Source organism: Ursus arctos, unplaced genomic scaffold, assembly GCF_023065955.2.
Source record: "Ursus arctos isolate Adak ecotype North America unplaced genomic scaffold, UrsArc2.0 scaffold_18, whole genome shotgun sequence".
In the NCBI taxonomy this organism is placed as follows: domain Eukaryota; kingdom Metazoa; phylum Chordata; class Mammalia; order Carnivora; family Ursidae; genus Ursus; species Ursus arctos.
The window spans coordinates 59,331,012-59,354,822 of record NW_026622852.1 but is presented as its reverse complement, the minus strand read 5'-3'; the positions used below and the strand labels follow the sequence as shown (position 1 = coordinate 59,354,822).

The 23,811-nt window shown below is 63.9% G+C and overlaps 1 protein-coding gene and 1 long non-coding RNA gene across 6 annotated transcripts in view; one reads left to right on the top strand and one right to left on the bottom strand.

The window, feature by feature from the left end:
- Positions 1-23,811, top strand: part of NACC2 (NACC family member 2) — an 85,233-nt gene that overhangs the window by 3,857 nt on the left and 57,565 nt on the right. For 2 of the 3 annotated variants that reach the window (XM_044389510.3, XM_026514332.4), the window contains exon 1: positions 14,853-14,962. The exons of the other annotated variant lie outside the window; for it this stretch is intronic. The gene's annotated coding sequence lies outside the window, so the exon portion shown is untranslated. Of the gene's footprint in view, positions 1-14,852; positions 14,963-23,811 lie in introns of those variants that run through there. 3 annotated transcript variants of the gene reach the window in all.
- On the bottom strand, positions 7,807-16,030 carry LOC123001869 (uncharacterized). Of its 3 annotated transcripts, none has more exons than XR_006411166.3 (7): positions 15,469-16,030; positions 13,431-13,606; positions 12,670-12,882; positions 10,640-10,963; positions 9,913-10,079; positions 9,409-9,511; positions 7,807-9,276 (listed from the first exon to the last, which is right to left on the bottom strand). It is a non-coding gene; the product is annotated as an uncharacterized LOC123001869 (long non-coding RNA). The 3 variants fall into 3 exon arrangements; XR_008960008.1 differs by lacking the exon at positions 15,469-16,030 and adding an exon at positions 14,755-14,793; XR_006411165.3 differs by lacking the exon at positions 15,469-16,030 and having other exon boundaries at positions 13,431-14,575.

Here is a 23,811-nt window from a genome sequence, read left to right as displayed (position 1 = left end):
GTCAGGGTCAGGACAGAAGGGGGGGAGGGAGGGAGCAGGGGGAGGAGGAAGGGGAGAAGCTTCCCTTGAACAAAGAGCGAGGTGCTGAGTCCCTGTGGGCCAGAGCCAGGTGCTGGGGGGGGCAGAAGGCCACCTATGCACTCACTGGGGTTCCAGCCAGTCCTCTGCTGAGGACCAGCACGGAGGGCGTGAGGGGCTGTCTGTGAGGAAGGGAATCAGCCAGCAGGGGTGCCATGTCCAGGAGGGGTGGTGCTGTGGGAACTTCCAGAAACCAGATGCTTATTTGAGAAAGTCTGGGTGCCGTCCGGGCCCCGGGGTGGGGGACCCGGCATCTCAGAAGACCCTCTCTCTGGCCTGTCGGGCGCTTGTGGCAGCCCCCGAGGAGCTCACACCTCAGGGGCAGTGGGACCCCGGTGTCTTTCCCAGTGCCCCCGCCCCCCCCCCCCCCCGCAGTGGGGGCGGCCTGCCGCAGGGCCGAGGGGGAGGGACACAGCCCCACCCGGGACAGTGGCAGGGCAGGCGCCGCCCAGCTCTGGACCAGAGCGTGACCCCCAGTGCTGCTGCGGAGAACAGGGCGGGCTGCTGGGGCCGGCTGCACAGATATTGATGGTCCCTGACCTTGAGAGGTCCCTGTCGCTTCCAGCCTGTGATTGGAGGAGGGAGCTGGCGGCTGGCGGGCGCGGGCGCTTGGTGCTGATTCAGCCCTTTCTGGGCCAGGCGCGAGCTTCCTTCCCTCCGCGGAGGCCAGCGCTTCTCCTTTCTGCCTCGCTGCTGCCGTGGGGAAGGGCCTCTGTGGGCCAGCCCCTCCAGGACGGCCAGCGCCCCCATCCCCTCGAAGCTGGCCTGCCGCTCTGCACCAGGCTGCACCCAGGAGCACTTTCCAGAAATCCCAGCAGTCTGGCGAGCCTCCCTGACAGCCCCCAGAAGAGGGAGCGCCCCGCCTCACCAGCATCCTTGCCCAGAGGGGACAGGGAGGACGGGAGGGAGCCGCTGATTCAGCGGCTCAAGGGCTGCGCCCCTCCCCCCGCCCCAGCGGGCAGCATGCCCAGGCCTGCTGGCAGCTGTGTCACCCGGGGCCTCTGGCAGAGTGGCTGTGGCTGTGTGGCCGCCCCTGCGCCTGGTGCTGGGGGAGGGCCTGCGGGAGGGCGCGTGGTCAGCACAGATACCTGGGCCTTATCCAGGAGAGGCCAGGACACCATGCCTGGCCACCACGCACAGGAGCCCAGGTCGCGGCCGACCTCCTCCGCCTTTGGCCGGTTCAGCCATGTCACCTGCCACCCTGACCTGGGGCTGGACGCTGACCCTGAGCCCTGGCCTGGGAACAGGCTGCACTGGTGGGCGCAGGGGGCAGAGCCCGGCAGGGCATGAGCTGGAACCTCGTAGGGCCCAGCATGGGTTGGGTTGGCCCCTAACTGTGGTGGGAAGCCCAGAGTGACAGGTGGCTGGGTTAGGTGCTGAGCGCAGACCCGGGCCCAGGAAGGCGCTGCCCTTGTGACGTGGGCCGTTCCTCAGGGTGCCCACTGGCGTGAGGCAAACACCCAGGGAAGTGTGGGGAGCCCTGGGGGAGTCCGGGAGGGCGGGAGAGAGGCCACAGGAAGACGGTGGGGGAGAGGGGGAAGGGGGGGCGACTAGGCTAGGTTGCTGGGTGGGGAGGTCTGTGTGGTCAAGCAGGGCAGGGCCTGGGACACCCCACCCGAAAGTGGGCATCCCTCTAGAGGGGGCAGCCCTGCCCCAGCCTCCCGAGTCGGTCAGTGGGAGAATGTCTTCAGACAAGAGCGCTGCAGGCCCGTGTGCCTGCCTGAAAAGCGCCCAGCCACCTCCCATCGCTGTGTGTTGATCACCATTCATTCCACCAGGAGGAGACCAGGGCTCCATTCCGCTTCCTGAGAATATTAATGCCTCATCCTGGCTGCAATGCCACATGAATATTCATGCAGAAATCAATCAGTCCAGGCTGATGGTGACGTCAGGGGGAGAGGTGCAGTGAGCAGTCAGGTGGCCTCCTAGGAAGTGCGTCCCCTGCTGTGGGGGTCGGCTCCAGGTCACCTGGAGCCCAGGGGAGCCCTTTCCTTCCAGGTGGCCCCAGAAGAGGTTGGGCGCTCTTGCTGTGGATGTTGCTGGCTCAGATGGGCAGGGAGTGGTGCCCTTCCTGCCCTCACCGGGGTCACTAGACAGGCAGACACAGTCCGGAGTCCTCCCAGGGAGCCCCCCACATGCAACCCCTGTGCCCCGCTGGTGGGGATGTTTCTGCCACGTGCCGACTCAGGTGAGCAGAGATGGTGGGTTTCCGGGCCTTTGCAGCAGCCCAGCCGCACCCCTGCTCCGTTGCCCCCCTGCCCTCCCTTCGCCCCCACTCCCAGCCCCCAGGCTGTCCTCCTCCAGGCCTGGAATGCTGCCCAGCCCCTGACCTGCCCCTCACTTTTCAGAGCCAAGGGGGCATCCACACCCCGCCCGCCCACACAGGGCAGGGGCAGCCCTCGGACGATACACACATGAGTTTTAAATGCAAATTCGTTATTTACAATAACATCCTGACATTATGGTCCCAGGAATTATTTGTATGTTTTTCAAACTGTGCTTCGATCACCCGTCCCTGTGGTCCCGGCTCGCTGGCTGCGGCGCGAAGATGCTCCCGACGCCGCAGCCTGGGGCTGATTCAGCCCGAGCTCGAGCTCGGCACCACCTGCGTGGCTAGCGCTCCTCCGAGCAGCTGCAGCCCCCTGGACCCGCCACCCCTCCTCCCGCCGAGCCCCGGGGTGCGCGTGTGCGTGCCTGCGTGTGCCTCACATGTGTGCCTGATGCGAGCGTGTTCTCCACCGCCCCGTTTTGAGGGCCGCCCCTGTCCACCCGGAGAGGGAGCAGCGCAGGGCGCACTGGTGCCGGCACTGCCTCCCTGCCCCCGTCCACTCCCTCTAGGTGCTGGCAGAGGGAAGGGAGGGAAGCCCCTGTGGCCATTATCCCTGTGTTCCCGCCTTGGAAACACCCCCTGGAGAGAGCCGAAGGGCATGCGTGCTCCGTGTGCCTTTCCCTCCTTTGGGTCAGATGGTCCCCGAGCTGATGGCCTGAAGGGCCTTGTTTCTTAGACGCTAGGCTGTGTGGTGTTTGCTCCTCTCCAGCACCAGCTTTCCCGTAAGACACGGGAGAGGAAAGCAAGAGCAGCCAGACTCACAGTCGGAGCGGACAGAGCTGCAGACACAGCTCTTCCCAGAAGGGGAAGGCAGCCCAGGGCTGGCGCGTCCTCTCAGCGAGAGCTGCAGAGGAGGGTGGGGGGCTCCCGATGTGCCCAGACTGCCCCATTGGGCCAGCGCTCCGGTGGCCCTCTCCAGGGGAAGGTGCTGGAAGCCAGGGGCCGAGGCTGCAGCCCTGCCTGGGGGAGGGGAGATGCCTTTCTGCCCTTAGTGGCCCAGACCTGCCTGGTCTTGACGTCAGGAGCAGGTTCGCAGACCTCCTGGGGCACGAGGCACGCTCGCACAGTTGTGGAACGAGTGAAGGGGTGACGGGGCTGTCCTGTCTCAGTCTACCCCCACGGCTGTAGCAGAGCTCCGCCGACGGGCCCACAACCACAGCTGGGGGGGTGCTGGTCCAGGATCCCGCCGCCCACAGAGGCTGTGTCGGCGAGGCTGCTCCCCGTTCACAGACGTGACTTCCCGCCGTGTCCTCATGCGGCAGGAGGGGCGCGGGAGCCTCTGGGGTCCCTTCCTGCAGCTCTACCCCGTGACCTCCTCCCCTTCCAAGGGCGACCTAACACCTTCACCTCGGGCGGGGGTAGGTTTCAATCCATGACTTTGGGAGGGACATTTTTTTTTTAAGATGTATTTATTATTTGAGTGAGAGAGAGTGTGCACCAGGGTGACGAGGCAGAGGGAGAGGGAGAGAGAGAATCCTAAGTACACTCGCACTGAGCACAGAGCCCGACATGGGACTCGATCCCAGGACCCTGAGATTACAACCTGAGCTGAAGCCAGATGCTGAACGGACTGAGCCACCCAGGTGCCCCGAGGACACACATTCTGAGGACAGCAAGTTCCTTGTGATCCTGGGGCCTGAGACACAGGGGGCCTGACACTCACTTTCTGAAAGACTGTGTCCAGGGTCACTCAGTGCCCCCCAAACTTGGCCTCATAGGCGGACGTCTCCCTCCAGAAGTGTCCATGGGGATGGGTGCCTGCTGTTTGCGGACTTCTCCTGGGAAGATTGTGCGACACCCAGGGCCTGGCCCTGGAGCGCATGCCCTTGACTTGGCGGGGGTCCCCAGCGCTCCGCCCCCACCAGCATGTGCCCGGCTCTCACCTGTGGCTTGCGGGGGCACGGACTGCCCCCAAGCTGCTGTGCGCACCCTGGCGTGGCTGGCCAGGCTCTGCCGTCCCTCTGGGAGGGGGTGAGTCACCGCAGCCACCACCCCGCAGCCTTCTCGGGAGCAGGAAGCCGCAGCTGCTTAACAGCTGCACAAAATGTTAGAGAGAAATTTAGGACAAAAGAAGAAGAAGATTGGAGCATCCAATTTAATCCGAGGGGAGGCACACGGAAGCCAACGTGGTGCTGCCCTAATTCACTAGCGCAGAGAGCCACGGGTTCCGCAGCCGCTGCCACGAAACCAAAATATTCACCCAGTTTCCGTCTGTGCAAGGGACCCGAGCTGGCCTCCGAGGACTGTCCCCGGCCCCGGGGTGCGGCCTCAGATGGCCCCGGGGCACAGCAGACCCCTGCAGCCTCAGGGGCACAGGCAGCCCTGGCTCTGGCTGGTGCGTCTGCCCCGCCGGCCCCGCTGAGCCCGACCGGAGCTCACGGCACCGCAGCGCGTAGCAGACAGGTGCCCAGCTGCATGCGATCCCGTGTCCAGCACCGCCCTGCCCGGGCACCTGTTGGCCGGTCAGCGCTGCGGCCTTCGGGCTGGTATCCTGCCTGCAGAAGGTGGTCCTTGGAGAAGGGCTTTTCAGGAGTCTGGGGGCCAGGTGAGCAAGTCTTCATCTCCAGGGCAGCTCTGGGCAGTCTCCAGCCACTAGAGGAGGACCCACCCTTGGTGTACCGCGGGGCAGAGGGTCGGGCAGCAAGCCAGTGAGTGGGAGCTGGGGGCTGAGCTCCTGGCGCCCCTTCCAGCCTGGAGCGGGGTCTGTGTGCTGATGCTAACCAGGGAGACCGCCCCTGCCAGGGTGGGCACAGCAGACCTCCACCTCTCAAGGAAGTTTAGGAACCTCTGGCCTGGATGGCGGTCAGGCTCCAATCGCAAGAATGAACGTCCTAACAAGGAGCCGGCTCTGCCTGGGGTTTTGAAGGAGAGGTGGATTATGTGACAAGCAGTACTAAACCCCAGGGTCTGTTCAGTCCTTCAGCAACACGCCCTGGGCAAACCCCTCCCCTGGGCGGCTTTGTAGGTAGTCAAGGAGAAGTGTTCGTACCCGCTCACACGCCTACCTGGACCCAGGTGCGCTACCCCCCCCCAGGAGAAGCCCTGGCTGGGGTGGGGTGTGCATGGGGAGGGCGGGTTCCTCCATCACACAGGGAGCGCCAGGGGCCCGCACCCTCACGCACCCTTGCTCTTCCTGTGAGTCCTGTAGAGGCTCTCGCCCCTGCTCCTCCCACCTCCCCTGGTGTGTCATTCCAGGCTTGTGGGCTCTGGCTCCGGGCAGGCGAGGTCAGGGATGTGCAGGGGTGCCGTGCTGAGCCGTGCCGGCTTCCTGACCCTGCACTGCAGCCTGTGGGATGGAAGCCAATGTCCCTGCCGATGCCCCGACATTGCGCAGAGGTACCAGCCCCTTCACAAAGTGCTCTGGAATGTTCCGGGATGCATTCCTGGAAGCCTGGCTTCCCAATGGTGTCGTAAGCACCTAGTTCCCTGCTTGATGGTCCCAGGACCCAGCAGACATAGGGCTGTGAGGTGGCAGTTTCCTGGTGGGGCTGGGGCTCCTGCTGCCACAGGGACTTGTTCATTACCACAAAGCCCGGGCCTGAGTTAAGGCAACACCTGCTGACCAAAAGGCCCGCTCCGGCCCTTCCCCCAGGCTGACCGCCTCATTTGGCTAGCCCGAATCTGAGCCACCAGGTCCTCACCCAGAATTTTCCAGGACAAGAGACAAATGACAAGCATGATGGCCATGGCCAGCAGGGCCTGGGGCTGTGGTCCCTCCCGCAGCCCCAAACACCACCCAGAGCAGACAGTTGGGCCCTCGAGAGGCCGAGGCTGTCTGTCCATCCGTCACTCTTGGCTTCCTTCCCTGGGGGAGCCCAGACTGTGGCCGTCTGAGGGGGCCCCACGGGCCACGTGAATGGCTCCACGTGACCACACCCAGGCCAGGGAAGTGGGACAGTGCGCAAACCTTTCCCCTCCTCCTTGGAGATGAGGCTGTAAGCAGGAGGGCCCTGTCCCGGACCGCCACAGGGAATGACTTCAGGAACTTGCTCAGTTGGCCCTCCTGCCAGCTCAGGGCCACCCTTTTTTGATGACTAGCTGCCAGCCATGGCTCCCCCTCCTGCCTCCCCAAGCCCCAGAGCCTCACTTGGGTCAGGACTTGAGGGTAGAGCCCTGGGGCCCTCTCCTCTGTGCTGTCCCTCTGAGCAAGACCCTTCGCCGGACCAGGGACACAGAGAAGAGGACTTGGCTCTCCCGTGAGCCAGAATGGCAGTGGAGGGGAAGGAGGAGTGGGAGTCATACCTGGGTGTCCCACAGAACCCCCGGTCACCATCCTGGTCCCCATGCTCTACGCCATCGCCAGAAGCCCCCGTCTCAGGGTCAGGCCGTGCCTGCCGTGGGCCCAGGAGCAGAGATACGGCTGGTGGGGACTTGGAGGGGATACGCCCAGCACCACGTGCAGCTCCTCTGCTCTCAGAGGCCATGGCCACTGAGCACTCACTCCCAGAGCAGTAGGGCTGGGTGGGGAGCCCCAAGGTGAGGGATGGCCCCCAGCCCACAGTGAGGGCATCTCCTACCCCCCAAGAGGCTCTGATTCATGGGTAGATTCAGCCCAAGGGTACCATCTGGGTGTGGTTCGACCTGTGGGCACCCAGACCTCCAATGCGGTCTAGGGGTGAGTCCAGCCCGGGCTCCGAGGGGAGGGTTCTGTTGGTGGACACACCTCGGCTCTGTGCGGACCCCACCACCTCCGGCTGTCCCTTGAAAATGAAGGATGTTAGTCGTACAGACCACCAAGCACCTGTCTTCTTGCAAGACCAGACCCGGATTCGAATCTGTGGGGCCCGGCCGCCCGCAGGCTTCCTGGCAGCAGCAAGAGGCTCCTGGCAAACGCTGTATGTTTGCTGTATGTGCGACCCCAGACCCAGCGGCTGGTGGGGGAGGACCCAAAACCACAGCGTGGCCCCACAAGCCCCTACGTGTTTGGCGGAGGAGTTGCAGTTCAACCGTGTGGCCAGACGCTGAGAAGTCACGGGAAGACCAGGGGAGGACCCCTGGATTTGGGGCAGTGATGACCACCAGTGACAGGAGGGCCCTCCATCCCCACACACTGACCCCCGGCCGCATCCGGCCTGACGCCTGCGGCCGTGTGACTCAAGCGGGAACTCCCCAGGGGTCCCTACAGCCCCCACGGGAGGCTTGATTCCCCCAAACTGTCCTCCCGTCTTCCTGAGGGAATGGGCATCACGGGCCTCCCACCTCCCGGGGTCCTGGGAGGTCCCCAGTGGGTCTCCGGGAACCTGGCAACCAGAAGACTCTTGCCCACGCGCGTGGGGTCAGGAGGCTTGGCTGGCCCCGCTGACCCGCCTCCCAGCAGCCCCTCCCCCGCACACCTCCCCCCACGTCCACTTAGCCGCCGCCTGGCCTGCACCTCTCGTGTGCATGCACAGCATTGGGTGTTTTCTTCTGGAAAACAAGCATCATATTTATGTCTTCACCGCTTTTAAGGGCACAGCTCAGGGGCGCCCCGCGTACCCACACCGCCATGCAGCCGTCCCCAGACCTTGTGCGTCTTCTCCAACAGTCCCAACGCGCCGTCTCCAGCGGCGACGACTCAGACATTTCAGTAGGTGCAGCCTGGACACTGCCTGGCTGCGCGGGAAGACCACGTGTCCACCGAAGGCCCCTCGGCTCGTGCTCACCCGTTGGCCGCTGTGAACGGTGCCACGGATACGGGGCACAGACGACTCTTGGAGACCCTGCTCCCAATTTTGACTCACGTCAGAAGCGGAACTGCCGGGTCACGGTAATTCTGTTTAGATCTTGAAGAACCGCACACCTTGCCCCACGGCGGCCGCTCTGGCGGGTTTCCCGCTGACTCTGCCGTCCTGCCGCGTGAAGCGCCTCATCGCGTACGCAGTGCTTTCTAGTCCGTGGCATTCTGGGGTCTGACTGTGCCCCCCACTCAGGCAGAAGGCCCAGGAGAGCGGCCCTGGCCCACCTTACTCTCCACCGCGTCCCAGGGCTGAGCACCGGGCCTGGCACACAGCCGTGCTTGAGGACAACCCAGTCTCCCGACTCTCTGGGGGCAGGTGTGCACCCGTCTGCCCCCCCTCCCCCATGGGGAGGGCCTTGCCTGCCACCCTCCCAGGCTGCCTGTGCTCTGGCTGGACCTCTCTCAGCAAGTGTGTCTTCTCCCTTAGGGGCCAGATTAAACCACCTGCTGGAGTGTGGACGTGCACCCCAGGGGGGCCATGCTGTGAGAGCCAGCTGGGGGGTCCAGACGGCTTCCCTGAGGACCTGAGCACACCACCTAAAGGATGAACCAATCGGAGTTCACTTGCCAACCCAGGGAGAGGAGGGATCCCAGGCAGGGGGGTTGCAGGTGCAAAGGCCCTGTGGGGAGCAGCCAGCAGAGACTGGCAGCCTGTGCACTACAAGGAGAACATGGGTGGGAGGAGGACGGACACTGGGGAGTGGGCAAAGGCCAGCTGCTCAGGCCTGGAGGGAATCAACTGAGCACAGAGTGAGGCCCCATCAGCCCTTTTCTCTGTTTTGGCTACCCCTCCTGCTCTCCCTCCACGCTTCTCATCCTTGGACGTCTCCTGAGTTCCCAGCTCCTGTGTCTGCAGGACAACCAGACTCTCCATCAGAAACACGAAGTCTGAAATCCCCCCCTCATACAGGGTCTTCAGAGTGTTCAGGGGCGCACGGGCTGCCCGGGGGGCAGGGGGGCTGCGGCCTGGATCCCAGAGTCTGTTGCCAGATTCACTGCAGAACACACGTGGTCCCCATTCCAGTGTGGGCTGATGCCTTCTAACGTGGAGCCCGCGGAGGGTGCTGGGTGCCTGGCAGGCGGAGCGTGACCCCAGAGTGGAGTGGAGGGACCCCAGGGGTGGAGGGCCTGCTGCCTCCTGGGGGTGCCGACTCTGCAGGATAACCACGGTAAGAGCAGGAATGGCAGAGGGACCTGGGGGGTCTCTGATGGGCCAGCTGGACCTGGCTCTGGAGAAGCTGGGCTGCTGGCCCCTTTGTCACAGGGGCAGGGCCTGGAGACTCACCTTCCATTGTTCTTTCCCTCCTGCACGAATGCATACAGTGCTGCCTTGAGGGCAGGCCCCCGAAGTCCAGGAGCCGGGCCAGGAACAAAAGTGAGGTTGTTTCCTGGGGAGGGGTGTGGGCTGTGCTCAAGGTTGGCCATTGCCGCCCAGGCAGGAGCCCAGGCAGGAGCCAGGGCCTGACGTCCTGAGCTGGGCTGTGGCTGGAGGGTGGCCTGAGCCTTGCTGAGTCAGGGGTGGGAGAGAGGGGCAGGGGGCTAGTGACCAGGCTCACAGAATCCCAGATGTGGAGAAACGGCAAGGTCTTACCAGACAGAAGGGACACCTTGTTTGTACTCAGGGTATTTAGGAAAACACCATGTCCCTCTTCCGCGGTATAGACAAGGTATTTACCAAGTTCCCTGGTCAGTGTTCCACGAAAGGCTGACCCTAACCGCCTCTGGTGACAACCCACGGAGGCCCCTCGCTCTGGAGAGCTCCCTCCTCTTCTTCCCATTCTGCTCTCACCTTCACTTAAACTTTCACTTCACTTCACCTCGGTGTCCCCGAGATCCATGCTTCGACTCGGCGAGACGAGAATTCTGCAACGCTGTGGCCCTGGGTGGCCATTAGGTGTGGACCCTGGCTCCCCCCAAAGGCTCAGCAGTGCCACCCTGGGGTCCCGGGCAGACGTCCTGGTGGGGGTAGGCCACAGGATCCGTTGGACTGTTTCATATTAAAAGAGGTGCTGGCCTCAATTCGAATCTGAAACTGGGGATGGGATGGGCAAAACCCAACCGCTCAAGGTGGGGGCCGGCCTCGGACTGCAAGTCTGGAGGCTGGGGTCTGCGGCATCGCTGGCTCCTGCCCCCGCTTAGATCCATGAGGCAGGGCTGCTCCCCGAGTCTGGGGTGAGACCGGGGGCCCTACTCAAACCCCGGCTGTGAGGGGACGGCCCGAGTGCCCGGGCGTTCAGCACCCCCTCCCCGCTGCCTGGTTGGCACAGAGCAGGATGGTAACAAAGGGGTCCTTTGTGGACTGCTGGCATGTGGCCGCACACGGGCGGCCAGGGCCTCTCCTGGAGCCTCCCGGGGGAGGGGGGTGGAAGTGGAGCCTCACCGCTTCTCTGGCAGCTACCCAGTCCCGGGGTTGGGGTCTTCCCTAACTTAGCCTTTGCTAGGAACGCGGGTGCTTGGGGTGACTGCAGGAAAACCCTCCACGGGCTGCTCCCCATTAGGGATGAGGAAGAGCCCACCTGGGGCAGCTTCCAAGGGAGGGTCAGGGACCCACAGTCGGACGTTGACTCTGGCCCTGGTGAACTCCTCTTTGGACGATAAGAGAGGCTCCCTCCTGAGAGCGCAAACGCCGTGGCACCAAGGCTTTCGGTGTCCTTGCTTCTGTGCTGACGGGCAGGGGTGGAGCAAGGAGGGCGGACGTCCGCCCTTTGCTGTCCCCTCACAGGCCTGGGCCCGGCTCCCAGGTGCGAGGACGCACTGTGGATGTCCAGCTTGCACTCAGCTCAGGCCGACAGGACCCTGTGTACACGTCCTGGGGAGGCACCGCTCTCCTGCTCAGGCATCTGTGGGGTTGGAGTCTCTTCTCACACCGGCAGACCCGGCAGGGGTCTGACGCTGGGGTCCCCTGCCTCCTGCTCCGTCCTGCTGACTGGAGACTGGACACTCGGCCGGCAGGAGACAGGCACCGAAATTCCGGCAGGTGGATAGGGGTTCCCGTCCCTCCTCAGTGAGGACACAGCGCCCCTTAGGCTCCCATACTCTGCAGATGTCTATGGTCACCTGACCTGTACCAGGCACCCCACTGGGCCAGGAATAGGGTGGTGAGCAATATGGGGAGCCAGTACCCATGGGGTGGGGGAGAAGGGGGCTGTGTCAGAGTGGATTAGCACTAGGGATGGGTCAGAGAGAGTCAGCTGGCAACGGCCCATCTGGCTCTCTTATATGGGAGGGTTGGGAAGGCCCAGGCTCCAGGGACGACTGGGCAGAGACCCAAAGGAAGTGAGTAGTCTCAAAGACATGGCGAGGGAGTATGGGTAGTGGGAACAGCAGGTGCAAAGTCCCTGGGGCGGAAGGAGGCCAGCAGTCGGAGGCCCCATGCAGAAAGTGTGGCTGGAGCAGAGTTGGGGTGCTGGAGCTGCACAGGGACCAAGGAGGGGTGAGTGAGGGTGGAGACCCAGGTCTTGGCCATTGCGAGGACTTGGACTCAAGTTCTGTGTGGGAGGGAGATGGGGGGCACTGAGGGATCTGAGTAGAGGGGGTCTGTGATCTGACATGTTCTCACAGAACTCCTGTGGGGTACAAGACCTGGACAGGGGCAATGGGGTGGGGGGAGACGGGGGAGCCCAGCTCCGGGGCTGCCGCAGTAACTTGAGGAGAAGGGGATTGGACTGGGAGGGTAGCAGGGAGATAGTGGGTATGAGAAAGGGTCAGCTGTATGGTGGTGCTGTGGGCCTACGGGACAGATGGGACCCGGGACGTGAGAAAGGTGAGGGATAAGGAGGTGCTTGGCCTGAGCTGCCCAAAGGAATAGGCGGGAACAGCAGGTGCAAAGGAGGAGGCAGGGGGAGCAGGTCTGGGGCATGGCAAGGGGCCCTGTCTGGCCACGGCACAGGGACGGCCATCAGCCACCCCGGTGGGCAGTCCAGGAGGCAGCTGGCTGAGCGTCCTGGGTTTGGGTGTGTTTGATGGGCCTTAACCCTCGAGACGAGCCTTGCAAGGAGGAGGAAAGCGTCTTCCAGAACAGATGCGGCACAGCTCGCACCGACTCCCAGAGACCCTCACGGAGCAAGCAGAGTTTGGGGGTGTGCGTGGCCAGGGGAGCCCTGGGAAGAGAAAGGTGCTCCCCCAGATCCCACCTCAGTGGATTGTCAGCCCCGGGCAGTCAGGTTTCCACACTCAGCCGCCTGCAGGGCTGCCGAAGGCTTGCGGCATCCAGGGGAGGACAGACAGGTGCCAGGCACTGGTTCTCCGCCTTGCTCCCAAGTGCACCCGGGCCCCCACTCCTGAGACCCCACCTCCGTGGCTCATCAGTTCGCAGATTTCTCTCTTGTGACCTCCCTCTTGCCCCCAGCTCGATGCTCTCTGGATCAGCTATGGGACCAGGTGCCAGGCCGGGCCTTCCTGAGCTGAGGAAACCCTCGCTGCACATGCAGAGGGGCTGCAGTGCTAATCAGAACCCTCAAGAGGGGACCGTGGCCAATCCCCGCCCCCCCCCCCCCCCCGGCCTATCAGCCAGCACCAGGCTGCCAGTGCACAACGTATAACTCACAATGCTCAGAACGGAGGCAGGAGGCCCACGGGCCGCACCCCGGGTGCCTGCTGGGAGCCCTGGCTGAGCCAGCCCTAGGCTGGCTGCACTTTCTTCCAGAGCTGCAGTACTCTCATTAGCAAAACAGGAGTAGAGAGAGCGCTTAGCTCACAGGATTGTCGGCCGGCCGCCGTAGAGCTAGACACCGCCCCAGCGCCGGCCCGCAGCACAGGCCTGGAAGTTCAGGCGAAAGCATTAGCATTTAAAACATGCACTTGCAGTAGACTCACACCCAGACACCCAGAAACCGCACCAAATCCTGTCAGTGACCCTGGGGGAACAGGTTGCTGGTTATCTGTTGTCTTTTAAAACTCCTCAATGTTTCCCAAATGTCCTCCATTAAAGAAGAAAGACTTCCTTTGATATTTAGAAAACAAAGTGGTGGGAATGTGCAAGCTGTGCACCAGCTGCCCAGGTGAGCGGGGCTCCCCCCAGGAGAGCACGCAGACAGAGGCCCCCCCGCGCCCAGTCTCCACCGCCTGCTGGGGGCAGTCACCCCTCTAGACCCTCTGTGGGTTCTCATCCACGCAGTGACCCCAGTGCCCCCAGGACAGGACCTGGGGGCCTGGTGGACGGCTTCTGTGGCCTCACCCTGGGTTGGAAGTTCCCAGAGACTAGTCTGTCCCTGCTCTGTAGAAGCCCCAATTTCCAGGGTGGGGGTGAGCTGGGGGGGGTGGGGGCGGGGTGGAGTGTGCAGGGCTGAGAGGGTCCATAGCACTTACGAGCCAGCAGGAGTCCAGAGGCTGGAGGCTGTGGGGCTGTCCTGGAGGCACTCAGCCCTTGGCTGCCACCTGTCCCACAGCCTTCTGCAGGCAGCACTTCCGTTGGTCCTGGAGGTCTCCCTCACCTTGCAGCTCCTGAACCATGTGACCACATGCCAAACCACAGGACTGTGTCTCTAGCGGGTAGAGGCCCCCCCGGACATGTCAGACTGCCTCCTGGGCTTGGAAGTGGCAGTAGGCTGGACTGGTCTGGGGGTGAGGGAACCGGGACCCTGTTTAGGTCTGAGTGGGGATCTGGGGGTGTGACACCCATCCTCCCAGAGGGCAAGCCAGCAGTGAACTGCTGTGAGGATGTTTTCTGTGTGGACCCACAAGTTGGGGGTGGGGGTCAGTCTACAACAAGGTGAAGGAGGTTGAGGTCGGAGACAGAAGTACTTGGACCAGCTTCTGACCATTGTCCTACAAATGACCTTGGCTAACTGTATGACCCCCAAGGGGTCCAGAACATTTTCTGGGAGGGTGAGTGGACACCGTGTTCTTCACCTTAATCCCCTCCTCCTGCTGACCCCATGCCCAAGATCACTGTTCTGGTACCACCCCCATTTTCCCATGAGGACCCTTGTGGGAGGGAGGGAGCCACGCTGCCTCCGGCCCGGAGGACCACTGTGGCCTGTCCTGACCCCAGACCCCAGACCCCAGATCAGGGTTGGGGCGACTGCGAAGGGGGCGTTTGGGGGTGCTTCGGGTGTGTGGCCTGTTTTACTTAAAGGTGCACCTCCGTCCACAGGAGCGTGGCCTCGGACAAACCTGGAGTCGCAGAGGTGGGAGGGTCGGGTCGGATGGTTGGAATGAGTAACAATAATGCGCCAGTGCACCCAGATCACGCCAGGCCTGAAAGCAGTCCCGGCCAAGTTCCCGGCCGGAGCAGGAGGTCCCGGTGCCCGGCGTCGGGCTCGCCCGCCCAACGGCGCTCCCGCACCCCGGCTTTCCTCGCACGCCCTCCCGCCCGCAGTCCCACTTGGCGCCGCCTCGCGGAGGCCGCTCTGTGCAAGCTCCGCCGCCGCGGGGAGGGGGCGCTGCGGGGCCCGGGGCTCCGGGGCTGCGCAGGTCCTTGCGGGGGCCGGCGGGCGGGGGAGGGCGTGGGTCCGGCGCGGCCCCGTGTCCCGCGCAGGGCGGGACGCTGGGAGAGGCGGGGGGCGGGGGGGAAGACTGCGCGGAGGGGCTGAGGGGCGCCGCCCCCTCACCCCCTCCCAGGGGCACCCCCCGTAACGCCCCGCGCCCCCTCCCCCCTCCAGCGCCTCCCCCCGCCCGTCCCGGCTCCCACCTGGCGGCGGGGCGGCGCGCCCCGGGGCGGCGAGTGCGCGCGCGCGGCTGGCGCGCTGTCCCTTTAAACGGCCCGCGGCGCCTCCCCGCGCCCCGCCCGCCGCGGTGCGGCCGGTGCTGGGCGAGGCCGGAGAAAGTCCATGTGAGCCGGAGCGCGGGGACGCGAGACTTCCTGCCGCCGCAGGCCGGACCGGGCCGGGCGCCCGCAGGTACGCCCAACTTGGCGCCGCCGGCCGGGTCGCCGCCGCCGCACTTCCCGCAAACTCCGCGGCGCGCCGGGCCGCCTCCCTGCCGCAGTGCCCGCCGGCCGCCCGCAGCCCAAGTTCGCGCGGCGCGCCCGCCCGGCCGGGGAGGCGGCGGGGCCCGGCCTGGGGAGGCGCCGACCCGCCCGCGCCGCCCCGAAGCGGGGCTGCGAGCGGGGCCCCGGGCGCCTCCCTCCCTCCCGGCCGGCGGGCGCGGGGCCCCGCTCGGGACGCCCGGCCTCCGCCCGAGCGCGCCGACCCGGCCCGGCCCTCCTGGAGCGGGGAGGCCCGGGCCCGGGCCAGGGTCCGAGACGGCCGCGCGGCTGCGCATCCGCCGGGCCGGCGCCTCTCCCTCCTGGTCCCGGTGGGCCCCTTTCCTGGGCGTCCCTGCACCCCCACCCCCGTCCCTTCTTCGTGCGGACCCCAACCTGGGGAGAACCTGGGGGCCGGCTGCCCCGGGAGGGCCCTCGCACCTGTCATCCGCTGCTCTGACCCTGCGGAGCTGAAGTCTTGTTGCTCAAGCCCCTTATCCGAGGACCTCAGAGGTGACCTCTGAGTCCGTTGCCGGCGCCCACGCCCATGACCCAGGCAGATGACCCAGGCTCTTCCGAAGTCGGCCGCGTTGGTGTGTGTGTAGGGGCGGGGGTCATGAGGTCAGAGGTCACCTCCGGGTCCCCTCTTCCGGGCTTCTCAGAAGTTTGGTCTTGGGGCTGGTGCTTGCCAGCTCTCTCCTGACGCCCTTTAATTAAACCTGTGGATTTGCAGTTGGTAGGTCCCCTGGAGCTGGCCTTACAGGCCATTCCCCCTGCCTCCATCCTCCTCCCTCTGCTGGGGCCCTCCAAACAGATGTTGTGGCCACATGGGCAGGTGGACTCCTTTTTTCTAGTGGTAATTCTTGGGACTCTCTGGGCATCCGGCTGTGTGTCCCTGGCCCATTCTGTGTGGTGGGGGGCTGGGGGGGGGCTGGGGCACTGGAGGCTGGAGCTGGAGGTCCTTCCCGCCCTCAGTGTGCTGACCGTCCTCTGAAGCTGCTGTTTCTCAGCAGTCTGCAAGCGCTCCAGTGTGCCCGCCCCTCTCCCGGCAGAGGGGGCAGAGGCCCAGGCCCAGGGCCCTCCTGCTTCCTGCGCCGCCCGCAGGCCCGCCCTTCTGGCTGGTCTGGTCTGGTCTGGTGTGGTCTGGTGTGGTGTGGGTCTCTCCCTAGGTCTTCCCTCTTTACCCCTACCCCTTCCTCCTCCTCTTCTCCTCTCGAGCCCCTGACCCCCTCCCCACCCTCTCCACGGTACCCAGATGATGGCAGCAGGGAGTTCTCAGCACTCACTGTCACTTCAGTCGCACAAGGAGGCCAGGAGACGTAGTCTGTTACTGGCTCCATTTCACAGATGAGGAAACAGCTTGGCACGCAGGAGCCAGGTAAAGGGCCAGGCAGCGGGCACTGCCTCCTGCCTTCCAAAGAGCCACCTTATGCCTTCTCCCTGCGGCCCCCTGTGGCGCCTGTCCCTCCCAGGAGGTCCTTTGGCATTTTGGTAGGGTCATTCCACTGTTGGGTGGCACCTCGGCTGGAGTCTGAGCAAAGGAAATAGGAGGAGGAGACCCAAGGTGCTGGGCCCCTGCTCTCTCGGTAAGCCTGCTGGAAGGAGCACAACGAGGTATCACTTGTCACCTCTCAGTGGAGATCCGCTCTCCGTGGTCACGCCCGGGGCAGAGGCGGCGCTGACTTGAGCGGCTCTGCCCATCCTCTTCCGCAGCCATTTGGCGGCTTCTGAAGACGGTTGGTGAAGAGCACTCCTGCTGTAACTGACCCGGGGGCTGCTTGAGGGTGTCTCCAGTTTCTTTCCCCGGTTTCCAGCTAAAACATGAGCACGCATTACTCACGGAAGGGGGTGACAGCAAAGCGCCGAGCTGGCATCTGTGGCCCGGGCTCCTCTTGATCCTTGGCTTCAGGGTCCCGCCTGCCTGCCTTGCGTCCTGGGCTTAGCTGAGCCCAGTACCCACCCGTGGGACAGGAGATGACACTGTGGCGTTGACCGTTTCCAGGGCTCCACCCCACACCCCTGCCTCTGAGGCCTGTGTGCCCCGGAATGCAGAGTTGGGGTGGGCGGTGAGGGCCAGCCCCAGGCCCCCTGTTGGAGTCCCCGGCACTAGCCGTGGACGAGGGCAGAAGCCTCCGTGCCAGGGCAGCCTCCTCTACGGCCCACCCCCAGAGTGGGGCCCTTCCACCTGGGCCTCCCCTCTCTGGGCTCTCTCTGCGTTCTGTGGTGGGGCAGGGCTGCAGGGGGTGGGGGTGGCCGCCCAGGCTGGTGGCGGCTGTGGTGACGGTCTGCTGGAGTACAGCACAGAGGTCGCCGGCAGGAGGGACACGGTGGCTCTTGGGAAGGCAGGAGGCAGCGCCCGCTGCCTGACCCTTTACCTGGCTCCTGGGTGGCAAGCTGTTTCTTCACCTGTGAAATGGAGCCAGTAGCAGACTACGTCTCCTGGCCTCCTTGTGCGACTGAAGTGACAGTGAGTGCTGAGAACCCCCTGCTGCCATCATCTGGGCACCCTGGGGAGGGTGGGGAGGAGGTCAGGGGCTCAAGAGGAGAGGAGGAGGAGGAAGGGGTAGGGGTGCAGAGGGCAGACCTGGGGAGAGACCCACGCTAGATGATGGTCCCGCACCCCGGAACACCGCGTGTTGACCCCCGTGCAGTGGGAATACGTGGCAGGTTTGGCCGTCGCTAGGTTCTGGGGTCACGACAAGCTGCTTTTGGGTTCAGGGTAGTGTTGGCCACCTGGCTCGTGTCTGAGGCTGCTCTTCCAGGCCTGGGCTTTTGGAGGGGAGCACGGTCCTGTGACGTGCGGCTGCTGGGGGGGGGGGGGTCCCATGGCAGGAGCAGGTGCCACCAGTCCCTGGCCGGATGCTGAGCTGCTCCTGTGAGCTATCTCCTCCAGCCCTGGGCGGCCCCACTCTGGGAGCTGGTGAAGTCCGGCTGGGGCTGGGGAGTGGCCTCGGCCTGTTCAGGGCTGGCTGGGTTGGGCCTCTCACGCACCTCGGCCTGCAGGGTCTGCAGAGCACTTGTCCTGGGCCCTCCTGGAGCCCCTCGCCCCCCACTGTGCTACACCCCTATGTGGCCAGCCCCCCCCCATTCCTCCCCAAGATGAGCAGTCTGGCCCTCAGGTACTTCTGGTGCGGCTCGGCTTGGGGCTACAGCCCATTGTCTGTTCCGGTCTGCATCTCCATTCTGGGGAGTGTGGGCCCCACCCTGTGACCCGCGGGCGAGGCCTGTGTGTCCCGGGCCACCGAGGGTGTGCCTGAAAGTTAGGTCCTCCCCCGACGCGGACCTGGGCTCCAGGGACCCTGGGTGCATTCTGGGGAGAGCATCCAGCTTCGCCACCCAGGGCAGGGCAGGGATCCTGGCGATCTCGGTTTCTCTTAGCAAATGCCTTCTCTCACCAGGCCTGGCTCTCCGGCTCTTTGTAAACTCTGGTGCCCTGCTGGCCAGGGCACCCTCCTTGTGTGTCCTGCGGCTGCTGCGTGCTGGGAGCTGGGCTTCCTCCGCGGGGGCCTCTGGCCTTTGTGCTTGCGAGTTCAGGTTTTGGAAGTGAGGCCCTGAGTGTGAGGGTCTGGCTGGCTGTGGGTGGCCAGAGGGGTCTGGAAGTAGTGGTCATTGACATTTGGGATGTGAACTTTGGAGTGGGGCTCCCTGGTGGCCGCCGCGGTGGTTAGCATCTTCAGAGTGGGGCAGTGTCCTTGAGGACAAGGGCAGCGGGAGCACATCTGAGCGGGAGAAGGAATGGAGGGGGCTCTGACCGTGACCCCGGGCTCTCTGGGCCCCTCCCTGCCCCACCCCTGTGCGTGCAGGCTGGCCCTGGATCCAGGCAAGGAAGCTGTGAGGCAGGAGCTGGAGCGGTGGGGCTGTCCCAGGTCACATCCCGCCCGGAGCTATGTGACCTTGGATGGCGAACCACCCTCTCTGAGCCCCACCCTGGCCTGTGTGTTTCCCTGGGCAGTAGTAGCTTCCTTATTTCTCCGCTGGCTGAAGGTGAGCAGGCCCGGCCTCAGGCCTCTGTGCAGGTTGGGCCCAGCCTGGGGGCCCTCTCGGGACGACCCCTCCCTATAAGTGGGCAGGAGCCAGTGAGGAGCACGTGTCCCTTTAAGGGGAGGCTGCTTCTCCGTGGCTCCAGGGAGGACGCAGGCATGCTTTTCTCTGAGGCGTTGTTCTCTGGTCCCAGGGGGAGGAGAGGCTGGCTCTGGGTCTCTGAAGGAATCTTCCCCCTCCCCCTCGGCCCTGGGCCCTGGCATCCAGGAGGGCACATGGCCATGGAAGGGCCCCGCCCAGCGCCTGCCTGTGTGCCTGGGAAGCAGGCAGGTCGGGGGCGGGGACCGCAGGGGCCTGAAAGTGCCCATATATAGTCACTGGGTTTGAGCGGAGTCTGCTGCCGAGCTGTGTCCCAGGCCCCGGGCTGGCCGGCCCCCAGGCCCAGCACCAGGCCCAGCCACCAAGTCCCTGAGGGAGGCCTTGCCTCGGGGGTGGGAGGTGTTGCGGAGAGGAGAGAGGGATTCGGGGCACACCATCAGGTAGACTAGGGGCGGCGCTCTGTGAGTGTTTGTTGATTGAAAATAAAAATCTCTTTAGCCCTCCGTAGTCAGGACCAGGTGTATTTCTGGAAACACCGTCCTTGAGAGTTGGAGCCCTTCGTATGTTGCTGCCCCATCGACGAGAGCTGCTCGGGGTCCCTCCCCGTGGGGCCTGCTCGTCCGCAACCCCAGCCTTGGCCCCACAAAATGCCGGTGTTACGGTGATGCCCCAGCTGCCCCCTGCCCACCCCCCAGCACCAGGGGCCGTCCACTCTGACGGCTGGCGCCCTTTGGATGACGCGAACCTCCCTCCGTCTCCTAGACGCTCCTGGGAGTCTGGACTGTGGGGTGCCCCCGTGCCTGTGGGTCGGGAGCAGGACGTTGCCCTGGGTCTTTGTGGCATGCGGGCCCTCCTGGGGCTCTCTGCCCTGGCCCTCAGCTTCTGCCCCTGCTGTCCCCCTTCTTTGCCCCGTCCGTCCCTGTGCCAGGAAGGGAGAAGTACCCGCCTCTCCGCATTCCTGACTTTTGTGCCGTTAAAAAATCACAATGTTAACATAGTTTTGCTCATTTCATTTAGTTTCCATTGCTCTGCTGAGCGCCTTTGTTAAATCGTGTATACTGATACTTTTTGTTGTGTCAGCAGTTTTTTCTTCCCTTTTTTTGGATATAAAGCCATTAGAGAGGCAAGATTAAAAAGATACATTACAATTAAAATGTTAATGAAATCTGCATCATACAACTTTTGAAGCCCTTTAGGCATTAATCTTGCCTGTGTCATGTCCATTAACTTCGGCGTTCTTGTTCCACACTGACCCCTGCTGAGAGATTCGTGCTATAATTGGATTTTTTTTAATAAAAAAAGAAGAAAAAAGCTTTTAAGAAAATAAAGGGAGAGTGGTGGCCCTGGCTCCTAAGCAAAGGGAGAGGGGAGCAGGGGAGTATGAGGCCTCCCCTGCGGGGCTGCCCCTCTGAGCAGGATGGGGACCCCTGCCCCTCTGGCTCCCGGTTCCCTGCGGCTGTGCCGGGGGCGGGTCTCTTCTGCCCCTCAGGCCATCTGCACCAGGCCCCCCAGGTCGCTGCGACGGGACCCCCTCCCCCTGCTGTTGGACAAGCCATGCCTGGGGTGTGGGTGTGAGAGTCAAGGCTGAGCTCACCTGCCTGGGGAGAGGGTGCAGAGCCCAGCTGCTGGGTGAGGGGTGACGGGAGCACTGCCAGCCAGGCCCTCCGTGGGACATGAAAGGGCCGAGGGCTCCAAAGCCTAGAGTTTGGGTTCTCAGAATTGTGCATCCCATGGAAGTCTGGCCTGGGCACTGGGGTCTCCAGCATGAGGCTGGGGCTGGGGACTATGGGAAGGGGGCACCCCTCTTGTCTACTGTCAGGGCAGTCGGGACCCCTGGCAAGAGTGGGTGGTAGGTGCCCTGGTGAAGTTCTCTGTGCGGACTCCCCCTGGGCGGGGGCAGTGCCCAAGCTGGGCAGGGTGCCGCGGCCTGGGTGAGCCTGGGGTCCGGGGTGGCGTGTGGCCTGTGGTGTCTGGGTCTGGCCGGCGGGGCGGGCTTTCCCGGACCCCAGTGCTGCAGTCACAGCCGTCACTGGGAAGCTGGTCAGGTGGTTGGCAGTGGGGCTGCTACAGACAGATTTCATGTCTGTGTGTTTTTGCAACACCTTTCTATAAAGGGAAACATAATTTAAAATATGATTACTTAGTGTTGTAACAGCCGCCTCAGCGCTCCACGCTATGCCGAGATCATTATCAGAGGCTGATATTAACTTGCAAAGAATATTATGCAAATTGCCCGCTGGCTCCTCTAGGAAACCTGCTCCCCAGATGGGCGTGGGGCACGGGCCGTGCCTGCGGGGGGAGCTGAGGGACACTGGGAGCAGGGGTCGCCCAGACCCAGTGGAAGCTTCAAGGAGCTCTCAGCCTCCAAGCTGGCCGCTGGGTGTGGTGATGTTTGTTGAGTGCGTAGTGCCCACGTGCTGGGACCTGGCCTTCCCAGAGGTCCCTGGGATCCCTGCAGGTAGCCCAGTGGTGTGGCTCACTGTGATGGATCTGGGAGTAACCGGACCTAGGGGTTCATGAGCCCCAAGCACGGGTCATTTCCCGGAGGGAGGGACTGAGGTCACAGACCCCGCCCTGCCCCCCTGGGTGCACAGGCCATGGGCTGATTTAGCAACCTGGCTTTGCATCATGCAGGGGCTTGGGGCAGCCCCCAAGGGGCTGTCCTTGGGTCTGCGTTGTGGTGTGGACTGTCCACTCACAGTCATGCCCTTGGGGAGAGAGGCGGGGTGGCCAGAGTCTGAGGACGGCTCTCTCTCACCAGCCCCCAGCTGGTCCTGATGCGGGGGCGGGGGGATGGGGGGCCGCAGTTTAATGGCTTTAGAATTTCCTTCCAAATGCTGTCTCCCACTGTCTGGAAGAAGTCGGACAGAGCAAGTTTGGGGTAAAAAACATCCCTGAGTGCACATGGCAGAACCCATTCATGGGTTCTCAGAAGTAGCGTCCAACTGGAACTGTGGAAGCCTGGTGGTACCCAGAACCTCAGATCTCCCGCACTTCCCGCGAGCGTGGTCATAAGTGGGCAAGGTCATAAGTGGGCAAGGTCAGGAAGCCGGGGACCTGGCACAGGGGTGTGCCGTGCCCCCCAGAGTGGACGCTTGCTCTCCCTCAGGGCCGCACAGGCAGGAAGAGGACAGGGTTTTGGAGGCAGCCTGGACTGGATGGGACCTTGACAGTTGCCACGATCCTGTCGGGGCTGTCCAGGGCTGTGCCCGTCCAAGCAGCTGCTTTCTGTAGAGTCTGGGCATGTCATCTTGGGATTTTTTGAACCCTGTTCCTCACTGTGCTGCTGTGGGACCCCAGGCAAACACGGTGGCCTCCCCAGGCCTCAGTTTCTCCACATGTAAAATGGAGAAGAGCTTTGAAGGAGATGCAGACGCTGGGTTGTCAGCCCCGCTTTCTGGCCACCGGGGCAATGGTGCTCCAGGCGCGAACGCTGTGGCTGGAGGGTGGCCTGCTGTCGCCCACGGTGACTGGAGAGTGCTGCTCTCCTTCCTGTGAAGCTCCTCCCCTGCTGCTGTGCCCCCTCCCCATTTTGTGACCGCTGCTCTGTGGGCTCCAGGAGGGCGGGGATGGCCGGCGGGCAGGGAGGGCGTGAGCCTTACGGGCACCCTGGCGTGTGTGGCCCTGGCAGCTGACCATACAGCTGGTGGCTTTGCAGCGACAGAAGTTCACTCTCCACCATTCTGGGGGCGGGAGACCCAGAGTCAAGGAGTGGGCCGGGCTGGTTCCTTCTGGAGGCTCCAGGGCAGAGCTTCTGCTGGTGCTGGTGGTCCTCGCGTCCCCTTGGCTTGTAGACACATCCCTGCTGTTTCTGCCTCGGTTGTCCCACGGCCGGCCTCTCTCCGTGTCTGGGTTCAGATGTCCCTCTTCTTACGAGGACACCAGTCACGGGTGCCGGGCCCACCCCCAGTCCACAGAGGCCTCGTGTCCATCCTTAACTGATCACATCTGCGAAGACTCTGTCTCCACGTAAGGTCCCGTTGTGAGGACCTGACTGGACGTGAATTTGGGAGATGCTGTCAGTCCAGTGCGGGGGGGGGGGGGGGTCACAGAGACCTCCCATGCCTGGCGGGGAGGAGGTGCCGTTTGGGAAGTCGGGGAGGGGGACTTGCCAAGATAGGCCTTTTGGCTCTGCCCTGTGCTTGCCCAGGAGGGTGGGCAGCCAGACACATGGGCAGTGGCCACTGCTCAGACGAGTACCGGACGGCAGGGCTGAAGGGCCAGTACCCCCGTTGGGAACTCTAGAAGGAGCTTTGTTTTCAGGACCAAAGCCGGGGTCGAGGGCAGGAAATGGGGCCATGGGCGGAGGAAGAGTTTCCTGAGACACAGTGTCTATGGTTATGTAAGTTTTGGGACAGGAGGCAGAATTTGTGTTAATTGTTGTAACCTAGTTTAGTTGGCCAGTCCCTGTCATGTGAAGGGGCCAGGAAAGGCGTGTCGGTCACAGAGGAGTCCTCAGGGCTGGGCCTGGCTGTGTGCTGGGTCCCAAACTGTAGCACAGACGGGGGCCACTGGGGCCCTGTGGCCCCTCCTCCATCCCCCAGAAGGAAAGTGAGCTCATGAAGGGAGGGAAGTAACCGAGCAGAAGAGGCGGGTTCCCAGGGCGGGCTGGAGGTGGGCTGCTGCGTCCAGGCCGGAGGGTGTGGGAGCGAGAGGTGGTGCTTCCCTTGGGGTCCACACCAGGCCAGACCTTGACGGGCCCCC